At 45.1% G+C, this 10,159-nt stretch overlaps 1 long non-coding RNA gene across 1 annotated transcript; it reads right to left on the minus strand.

Annotated features, from left to right (window-relative positions):
- Positions 1 to 5,000: 5,000 nt before the first annotated feature.
- LOC115529878 (uncharacterized) lies at positions 5,001 to 6,174 on the minus strand. Its single transcript, XR_003973663.1, has 4 exons — positions 6,122 to 6,174; positions 5,422 to 5,479; positions 5,100 to 5,150; positions 5,001 to 5,021 (listed from the first exon to the last, which is right to left on the minus strand). It is a non-coding gene; the product is annotated as an uncharacterized LOC115529878 (long non-coding RNA).
- Between the last annotated feature and the right edge of the window lie 3,985 nt (positions 6,175 to 10,159).

The following is a 10,159-nucleotide window of genomic DNA, read 5'->3' on the forward strand; positions in this document are numbered from 1 at the left end:
GGCGCCGTCAGAAAGTTGGAAAATGTTCAACTTTTTCGGCAGCGACGGATCCGTCATCCAGTTGAAGATTTTTCAACTTTTTGACTGAGCCATGACTGAGCCGACGGCTCCAACGGAACGGACGGATCCACAATGCATTTCGCGTCCGTCCCCATTGAAAGTCAATGGGGATCAGTCGACGGACTCATGTAGTGGGCACGGGGCATTACTGGAAATTGTTATGTCAACGGCGAGGTCATTACAATACGTTTCCTTCTCATTGGGTGCAATTTTCTTCCAGACTGCAGGGGGCACTGCTTGTCTGCTCCGCAGTACTGTCCGAACTCATACTCTCGTGCGACTTTGTGAATATGCTAGCGAGCGAGGGTTGCTTCTACTGTCAATGGTGTTACCGGCAAGTTACAAAAGGCATTAGTATAGTATGATCAAGATGTCAACGAAAAGAGATTTGACCATGTTTGGTTTCAGGCTAAGACAGCCTGAAAGCCTGATATTTCCCATCGTCATATGTTTGCGTTATTGTTAGGCGTGAGGCACTTAATACAATACATAATACAGACAGTTCCAATGTGCATCAGTGTGCATCAGTGTTTAAATGTGGTCGATAGTGTTTGAATGTGGTCGATAGTGTTTGAATGTGGTCGATAGTGTTTAAATGTGGTCGATAGTGTTTAAATGTGGTCGATAGTGTTTGAATGTGGTCGATAGTGTTTAATTATGGTCGATAGTGTTTAAATGTGGTCAATAGTGTTTGAATGTGGTCGATAGTGTTTAAATGTGGTCGATAGTGTTTAAATATGGTCGATAGTGTTTAAATGTGGTCGATAGGGTTTAAATGTGGTCGATAGTGTTTAAATGTGGTCGATAGGGTTTACATGTTTAAATGTGGTCGATAGGGTTTAAAGTGGAAATGAAGCACTGAGAACTGTGTCAATTTTTTGTTTGTTTTTTCATTTTTGGAAACACATGGATTTTCATCAATACTGAAATTCAAGTAGTTTCACCGTAAAATGACATGTTTATAACGACTTTCGCCTCTAGGGCGCAGCCATGTTTTAAAAAAGCAGGCGCTACGTCATCAGAATGGTTGGCTCTTTAAAATAAACATGTCGGATATTGGAAGAAGAACAGGGGGGTCCTTTTGTATTGCCCCTGGCTGTTCAAACGAATTTTATCGGTTAAAGGAGAGCGGTAGAATAGTTCATTTCCATGTAATTCCCGTCAAGAAGCCTGAAGTGCTCCGAAGATGGTTAGCTGCATTGAAACGCCTCAGCCCCCCAATGGGACCAGGGCAGAGAGTATGTAGCGACCACTTTATAGAGGCTGATTACATCGAAGAGGGAGCTTTTTCTGAAGATGGGAGATTTGTTCGCCGTCCCACCAATCGCCTGAAGCCAGATGCTGTGCCAACTATTTTTAATTGTAGTGGATATAGTGCTGGAGACACGGACATACCCGTCAGATCGGACCCGGGCGCTGCTCTTATGCGCAGCGAAAGAGCGCAGAAACGTGCTTGCCAGGCAGAGGAACGAGAGGTACACTTAGCTTCTACTACTAGAGAAACAGATAAATTAGTATAAGTACACTCACTGTTTGAAGATTGTCTTGTTTGCAGACTAGCTCGCTCCATGCTCTTGATAATTTCTAATCCATCGCCAAAATAATCCATTGTTATCGGAAATAATCCATTTGCAAACACCGTCGGTTGCACTATTTTCGCATATTCACGTGCACACCCAAATGGCACGACAATTACTTGTATCATGAAATTAACGAACTGTAAGGCAGCGTGGAGCCCAGCTGCTGCACCCGTGTACTTTACTTTTCTTATCTTATTATATTATAATAATTATTATTATATATATATATATATATAAAAATATAATAATGTAATAATATATAATGTGCAATATATATACATATCTTACACTGCATTACTACAGGTTCATTTCATGGCAGCAGACACTCTCCATGTCAGTGGACATAGGGACACAAACCCCACACAAGCACCACCGATTGTTTCCTGTGCGCTCAGATACATCTCTCTCTCCTTCATCTATTTCTCCTCCATAGTCAGGCTCTGTTGGGGGCACTAAAACTCCGACTTCTCTTACTGGCTCAAAAGCATAGGCAATTGGATGCCTGCCCTCATTGGTGGGTCTATCCAATTCGTCCATATCCATTTTGTTGAGGCAGTAAGCTACCTGTGAGGCTATGAGCCGCTATGTAAACAACATAGAATGTTAATACCAACCATTCTCGTGACGTCATCGTATTCTGAAAACAGAGATGGCGGCGCACAGGCTGAAAACATTGTAATTAATGCAACGTGTTTGTGCTTCATTCTGAATAACGGGACATATTTCCGACTTTATTTGTATTTATGGTATATTTAAATATTTAACTAGTGCTATAGACATGTTTTATTTGATTGCTTCCTTTCCACTTTAAATGTGGTCGATAGGGTTTAAATGTGGTCGATATGGTTTACATGCTTAAATGTGGTCGATAGGGTTTACATGCTTAAATGTGGTCGATAGGGTTTACATGCTTAAATGTGGTCGATAGGGTTTGCATGTTTAAATGTGGTCGATAGTGTTTGAATGTGGTCGATAGTGTTTAAATGTGGTCGATAGGGTTTACATGTGGTCAATAGTGTTTAAATGTGGGCGATAGTGTTTAAATGTGGTCGATAGGGTTTAAATGTGGTCGATAGGGTTTAAATGTGGTCGATAGGGTTTAAATGTGGTTGATAGGGGTTTACATGTTTAAATGTGGTCGATAGGGTTTGCATGTTTAAATTTGGTCGATAGTGTTTAAATATGGTCGATAGGGTTTACATGTGGTCGATAGGGTTTACATGTGGTCCATAGTAGTGTTAAATGTTCTTTTCCCTCTCTCTCCACCTCATCCCTCACTCTCCACCTCAAGCTGGTGTGTGGTGAGCGTTCTGGCGCCGATTGGCTGCCGTGCATCACCCAAATGGGTGCTACATACTGGTGGTGGTTAGTGAGGTCCCCCCCCCCCCCCCCCCCCCCCTTCACTGTAGGCGTCTTTGAGTGTCTAGAAAAGCGCTAAATAAATTCAATGAATTATTATTATTGAATTATTACCCTACATGCCCACTACATGCGTCCGTTGACTGATGTGGGAAGGCGTGGCTGACTGATGGGGGAGTAGTCTTTGCAGATGCATCCGTCAGCCAATCAAATCGCTTCGCCGGGTTCTTCCCGCTTCTTCCTGCTTGTTGCGAGGCAATATTACCCGCTTTCCCGCTTTCCAGTATCGTCGGAGCCCGAGTCGCGTCACAGTGCTTACATTTGCCTACGCGATCTGATTGGATGACGGATCCGTCGCTGCCGAAAAAGTTGAACATTTTTCAACTTTTTGACTGAGCCATGACTGAGCCGACGGCTCCAACGGAACGGACGGATCCACAATGCATTGCGTGTCCGTCCCCATTGAAAGTCAATGGGGATCAGTCGACGGACGCATGTAGTGGGCACGGGGCATTAGGGTAACGCCCCGTGCCCACTACCTCCGTCAGTTGACCGTTGCCCATTGACTTTGAATGGGGACGGACGCGCAATGCATTGTGGATCCGTCCGTTCAGTTGGAGCGTTCGCCACCGTCAGAAAGTTGAAAAATGTTCAACTTTTTCAGCAGCGACGGTTCCGTCATCCAATCAGATCGCGTATGCAAATTTAAGCACTGTGACGCGACTCGGGCTCTGACGATACTGGAAAGCAGGAAAGCGGGTCATCTTGCCTCGCAACAAGCAGGAAGAAGCGGGAAGAACCCGGCGAAGCGATTTGATTGGCTGACGGATGCCTCTGCAAAGACTACTCCCCTCATCCGTGGAGCTTGACCCGACGTCACTGGCAGAGAGTAGTGAGCTTGCACAGAAGCATACGGCCGACATCTTTCTTTATTCTGGGTGGAAATAGTAACATAGTTATGCCATTAAATGCGTTTATGGAAACATTTTTAGCGAGAAATGTGCATTTTACTTTCATAATGTTCGCTCTGTGAATGTGAAGGATGTTTGGTTTGATAGTTATGACGAAGAGGGAGTTGCTAAGCAACCTCAACGTCTTGGCGGACTATATCTCTGCTGATCAACACTACGAATGCTGGAAACACACCAGACACACCATGTGAAGTTATTTAACCCGATTATTGTTATTTATATCTGAGATTATTTAATCTAACCCGATCTAAACTCTATCATGCACCCAAACACGGCGGCGTTTGGGTTTCCTACCTCGGACTCCAGCGCAGCCACGGCCGACATCTTTCTTTATTCTGGGTGGAAATAGTAACATATATGGAAGGGTGGAGAGGCTTGATTAGTTCTCGGAATGTGTTTGAAACCCTGTTGAACACGCCAAGCATCGCCATGTCCAGTCTCAGCGTCTCTTGTACAATTTGCTGAAGGACTTCGGGTGGTAAGAATGGCCTGTCCTCTGTTGCCAGATTGGAGCGTGTGGCTGAGATGGGGAGATGGAGAGGGTGAGCTTGGTGTGCCAGCTAGTCCTGCAGGGCAAGAGAGAGCGAGAGAGCCGAAAAAGAGTGAAGGAGAGAGAGAGGGAGAGAAACCGGGATTATAATCAACCTTCAATTCAATCACACAAGCCCAGACCAACACTAACACATCAAGCATAAAGGTCTCCAACAGCTGTCCACACCACCACCTCCTGATAGAGAGCATGTCCCCCTAAAAAGTAAAGTTATGCTTTAAATGACTTCATAGCCTGATACAAATCCATGTTACAGTACTGTTTAGCAGTGTACTATGGCAGTGTCAATTATTGTGAAGATGTAGCCATCTCCCCCCGTAAGTGCAGTACCTGAAAACAAAGTAAGGTATATGACCTATTGATGCATGTTAATTGTAGCCTCCAGATAGGATGACTAAATTATTAAAAGCTTTATATTTCATGCTACACATCTGATTGAGATTTGAAAGAACTCACCTCACTGATATCATATTGCTTTTGGAGGGTAGAATACATTGCGTACTGAAATTAACATACAAATGAGTTAGTTGTTTTGCAAACTAGTCATCAGTCATCATTTCTGAAAATAATGCATCTCACCATCAGCATGAACACCCCACAGCTGTTGCTCTGATACTGGTGAGGTGCGTCCTGTGGTGGTAAAAGGGGACTGTGATTTGTCAATGATTCTCATTAGTACATAATGCCTATAAACTATAAAGTGATATCCACCCTCATTTTGTAGCTACATACAAAAAGTGCACAATGCCCTTTCAACAAGCATTTAGCAGCAACCAGGGCCCATCAGCGTCACATAGGAACACTTCATTAAATAATAATAAACAATCAAGAGGCCTGCCTGTCTACCAGTGAATGCTACTCTACTAGATGCAATGAATCGTGCGCCAGCCACACGTTTTACCTCGTCAGCCAAGTAAAGTCCCTTCCATGGTCCATTGGACAAAGCATGTGCCAGGGTACTGAAAAGGTTTGGAATACGTCATCAACACGCATTCAGTACACACTACGCTTCGATTTCACCCAAGGGTGAATTATAAGTACATGTTTTCCTAAACGTTGGTCACCAACGAGGTAATAAAGTAGTAACTGCGGGCACATCTGTCATGTTTTTCAGAGTGTTAACGATCTTTATTCATTCATTGCACCGCGACCGAACTGACAGAATTCTCTGATATGCCATGCATTTGAACGTACTAGTTAGTTTAAACGTACTTTACATGCACAGTTTAATCCGATGCGTGTGTCACCACAACGAAGCAGCGTGGCCCCGATTTCATGTCTCTTACCATGCAAGCTGACACCTTAACATCCAACTTAACAATGTACTTTGGTAATGTTAACCTCACAGTAAAATAATCGGCAAAGCCTTCGCTGCAAACTTTACCCCCTACCTACAAACCGTCTTAAACGTTGCTGATTTCTGGCTAGTATATGCTACGTTTATGGACGAGATAGCATAGCATTTGCTGCTACCGAACCATGCTTGTCACGAGTATGTATATCGGATTCGAATTCGGATACAACGATACCACAGCTTAATCAGTGATTTAAATGAGAATACTTCACAGCCAATGTTGTCAAATAAACAATATCATACTTACTGACATAATCTCTCATCATAACCCTTTCGTTTTTCTGGAAAGTTACTACGAGGAAAAACCGCCAAAAAAGGAAGGGTAGCATACCCAGCATGCCTTGCGAAACTCACCTCTTCTTGATTGATCGATGAAAGGCTACAGGAACGCCTGATGGGCGTTTTTGTGTCATGACGGGAACGCCCGATGGGCGTTTTTGTGTCATGACGGAAACACCCAAGCCTGCAGCTGGACCCTTCTCAATCAGCGTGGAGCTTGACCTGACGTTACTGGCAGAGAGTAGTGAGCTTGCACTGAAGCATACGGCCGACATCTTTCTTTATTCTGGGTGGAAATAGTAACATAGTTACGCCATTAAATGCGTTAATGGAAACATTTTTAGCGAGAAATGTGCATTTTACATTCATAATGTTCGCTCGGTGAATGTGAAGGATGTTTGGTTTGATAGTTATGACGAAGAGGGAACGCTCCGTTCACTTGCATGGACAGATTGTCTGGTTGCTAAGCAACCTCCACGTCTTGGCAGACTATATCTCTGCTGATCAACACTACGAATGCTGGAAACACACCAGACACACCATGTGAAGTTATTTAACCCGATTATTGTTATTTATATCCGAGATTATTTAATCTAACCCAGTGATGTTGATAGGTTTTCAATGTAGTGAGTCCCCGGGACCCACAGGTGGCGAGTTGGGTGGGTCCCTGAGAAATTCAATGGGTCCCGAACCCACAGTTTAAAAAATGTGTTTCTTTTTTATTATTATTCTATTTCTTAAATTAAATTAATAGTGTTAAACTCCTTGATGGTGGTATGATATGGTTAGAGCTGGAGTACTCAACCGTTCATGTTTAACACTAGAAACGCCGGGCCATTTTTTTTGCTTACTCCTAGCGCCGCAAGAGGGGTCAAATGACCCCTAAGTCATTTTAATGAGAGGCTGTGCATTTGCACATAATGATCACTAGGTGGCGCCAATGAGCTATTACCGCGCGAGCGCCACATTTGTGTGTGTTGTGTGTGTGTGTGTGTGTGTGTGTGTGTGTGTGTGTGTGTGTGTGTGTGTGTGTGTGTGTGTGTGTGTGTGTGTGTGTGTGTGTGTGTGTGTGTGTGTGTGTGTGTGTGTGTGTGTGTCACAAGCCTAGTCCTCACGATTTTGTCATAAATGTACATATATTCAATCAGAAGGATTGCAAAAAAAATCCTGTTTGATTTGCTCATTCGACACGAATGAGCACAGCATCGAGCAGTGGAAACGTGGGTTTATTTACTATGAAGTTCGTATTTTTAATTGTTGAAATGAAATCAGCGGTGACGAGCTAGTTGTTTTGGTAGCGGCTAAATTAGCATGTCGCGATACTTTGTACAGGGGATCACGTCTGCGCCGAGTAGATGCGCAGAGGGTTGAAACAGCGCTTGTCCGATCTGCTCACAAGAAGGTTTCTTTGGCCAGTTACTGTGATTAAACACGAGTTGTTTAATGTTCACAATGTATCGTTTTTCATGGGGAAAATGAGATGCGTCCCCGGGACGCATGGATAGTGCGTTTAGTGCGTCCTTTCAGATTTGAATGCGTCAGGGACGCAGGACGCGTACCTAGCAACATCACTGCTAACCCGATCTAAACTCTATCATGCACCCAAACACGGCGGCGTTTGGGTTTCCTACCTCGGACTCCAGCGCAGCCACGGCCGACATCTTTCTTTATTCTGGGTGGAAATAGTAATAATAATAATAATACATAGGTTTTATATAGCGCTTTTCTCGGTACCCAAAGACGCTTTACAAAAAACACAAAACAAAAAGGATACAAATGAACAGTACAGTACATACATGCATGCATACAAATACTCCAAAAACAACAATACAGAGAAAGATAGGACAATGAGAAAGAGAGAGGGTGAAAAAAAATTTGTCAGGTGTTGTAAGTGATGTTGAAGAGATGTGTTTTGAGATGACTTTTGAAAGACTGCAGTGAATCAGAGTTACGGATGGCCAGGGGGATGGAGTTCCAGAGGGTAGGGGCGGCAATGGCAAAGGCTCTGTCCCCTATGCTGCGGTATTTGGTCCTGGTGATGGGGATGAGGGTGTTGGCAACAGTGGAGCGTGTTCGGTGTGGGTCAATAGTAACATAGTTACGCCATTAAATGCGTTTATGGAAAAAAAATTAGCGAGAAATGTGCATTTTACTTTCATAATGTTCGCTCGTGAATGTGAAGGATGTTTGGTTTGATAGTTATGACGAAGAGGGAACGCTCCGTTCTGGACATCTCATGCAAGTTCATCTAGCTGCGTTGGCGCGTTGACGCGTTGGAAGCGTTGAACCACCACACACTGATCAAGCGTCAGATCCCTACATGCCCACTAGCTCCGTCAGTCAACGGACGTGGGAAGGCGTGGCTGACTGATGCGGGAGTAGTCTTTGCAGATGCATCCGTCAGCCAATCAAATCGCTTCGCCGGGTTCTTCCCGCTTCTTCCTGCTTGTTGCGAGGCAAGATGACCCGCTTTCCCGCTTTCCAGTATCGTCAGAGCCCGAGTCGCGTCACAGTGCTTACATTTGCATACGCGATCTGATTGGATGACGGATCCGTCGCTGCCAAAAAAGTTGAACATTTTTCAACTTTTTGACTGAGCCGAAGGCTCCAACGGAACGGACGGATCCACAATGCATTGCGCGTCCGTCCCCATTCAAAGTCAATGGGGATCAGTCAACGGACGGAGGTAGTGGGCACGGGGCACCCTACATGCCCACTACCTCCGTCAGTCAACGGACGTGGGAAGGCGTGGCTGACTGATGGGGGAGTAGTCTTTGCAGAGGCATCCGTCAGCCAATCAAATCGCTTCGCCGGGTTCTTCCCGCTACTTCCTGCTTGTTGCGAGGCAAGATGACCCGCTTTCCCGTTTTCCAGTATCGTCAGAGCCCGAGTCGCGTAACAGTGCTTACATTTGCATACGCGATCTGAATGGATGACGGATCCGTCGCTGCCAAAAAAGTTGAAAATTTTTCAACTTTTTGACTGAGCCGAAGGCTCCAACGGAACGGACGGATCCACAATGCATTGCGCGTCCATCCCCATTCAAAGTCAATGGGGATCAGTCAACGGACGGAGGTAGTGGGCACGGGGCGTTACCCTACATGCCCACTACCTCCGTCAGTCAACGGACGTGGGAAGGCGTGGCTGACTGATGGGGGAGTAGTCTTTGCAGAGGCATCCGTCTGCCAATCAAATCGCTTCGCCGGGTTCTTCTCGCTTCTTCCTGCTTGTTGCGAGGCAAGATGACCCGCTTTCCCGCTTTCCAGTATCGTCAGAGCCCGAGTCGCGTCACAGTGCTTAAATTTGCATACGTGATCTGATTGGATGACGGATCCGTCGCTGCCGAAAAAGTTGAACATTTTTCAACTTCTTGACTGAGCCGAAGGCTCCAACGGAACGGACGGATCCACAATGCATTGCGCGTCCGTCCCCATTCAAAGTCAATGGGGATCAGTCAACGGACAGAGGTAGTGGGCACGGGGCGTTACTCGCGTTATCCAACGCGGGTAACGCGGTTGGTGTGGCCGTACCATTAGAACTAACATAAATGCTTTTTACATTTTTGTCATAAAGGTTCCAGTAGTTTTTATATCTGCTCAATGCGGAAATCCCTCACAGTAGTTGCGTTGCGCGCGACATGAACGATACAAAGTAGACGCAGCAACAAAGGAGCCTAGCAACAAAGCGTCAACAATGGATCCCGAGTACCTAGCACTAGGCATTATGCTGGCGGTCCTTTGCACAGAGACGGTTTATGATAGGTTATGATAGCTATTAGCACGTCAACAGCTGATGGCTCCAAACTTACCGGGTAGGTCAAGGGTGTCGGCTATTTCTCGCCAGGCTGTATCCCTTTTCACCCTATCGTGAAAGTCCTTCGAGGACACGTCGAAAATGCAGGGACGTTGCTGCCACATTTCCACCAAAGTTGTCTCCATTATATTGCTCCATTTTCAATAGTTTTCTAGCATTCTTCTTGTTATTGATCGCATTCATTTTTGCAGTA

This window comes from Gadus morhua, chromosome 17, assembly GCF_902167405.1.
Source record: "Gadus morhua chromosome 17, gadMor3.0, whole genome shotgun sequence".
Taxonomy (NCBI): Eukaryota; Metazoa; Chordata; class Actinopteri; order Gadiformes; family Gadidae; genus Gadus; species Gadus morhua.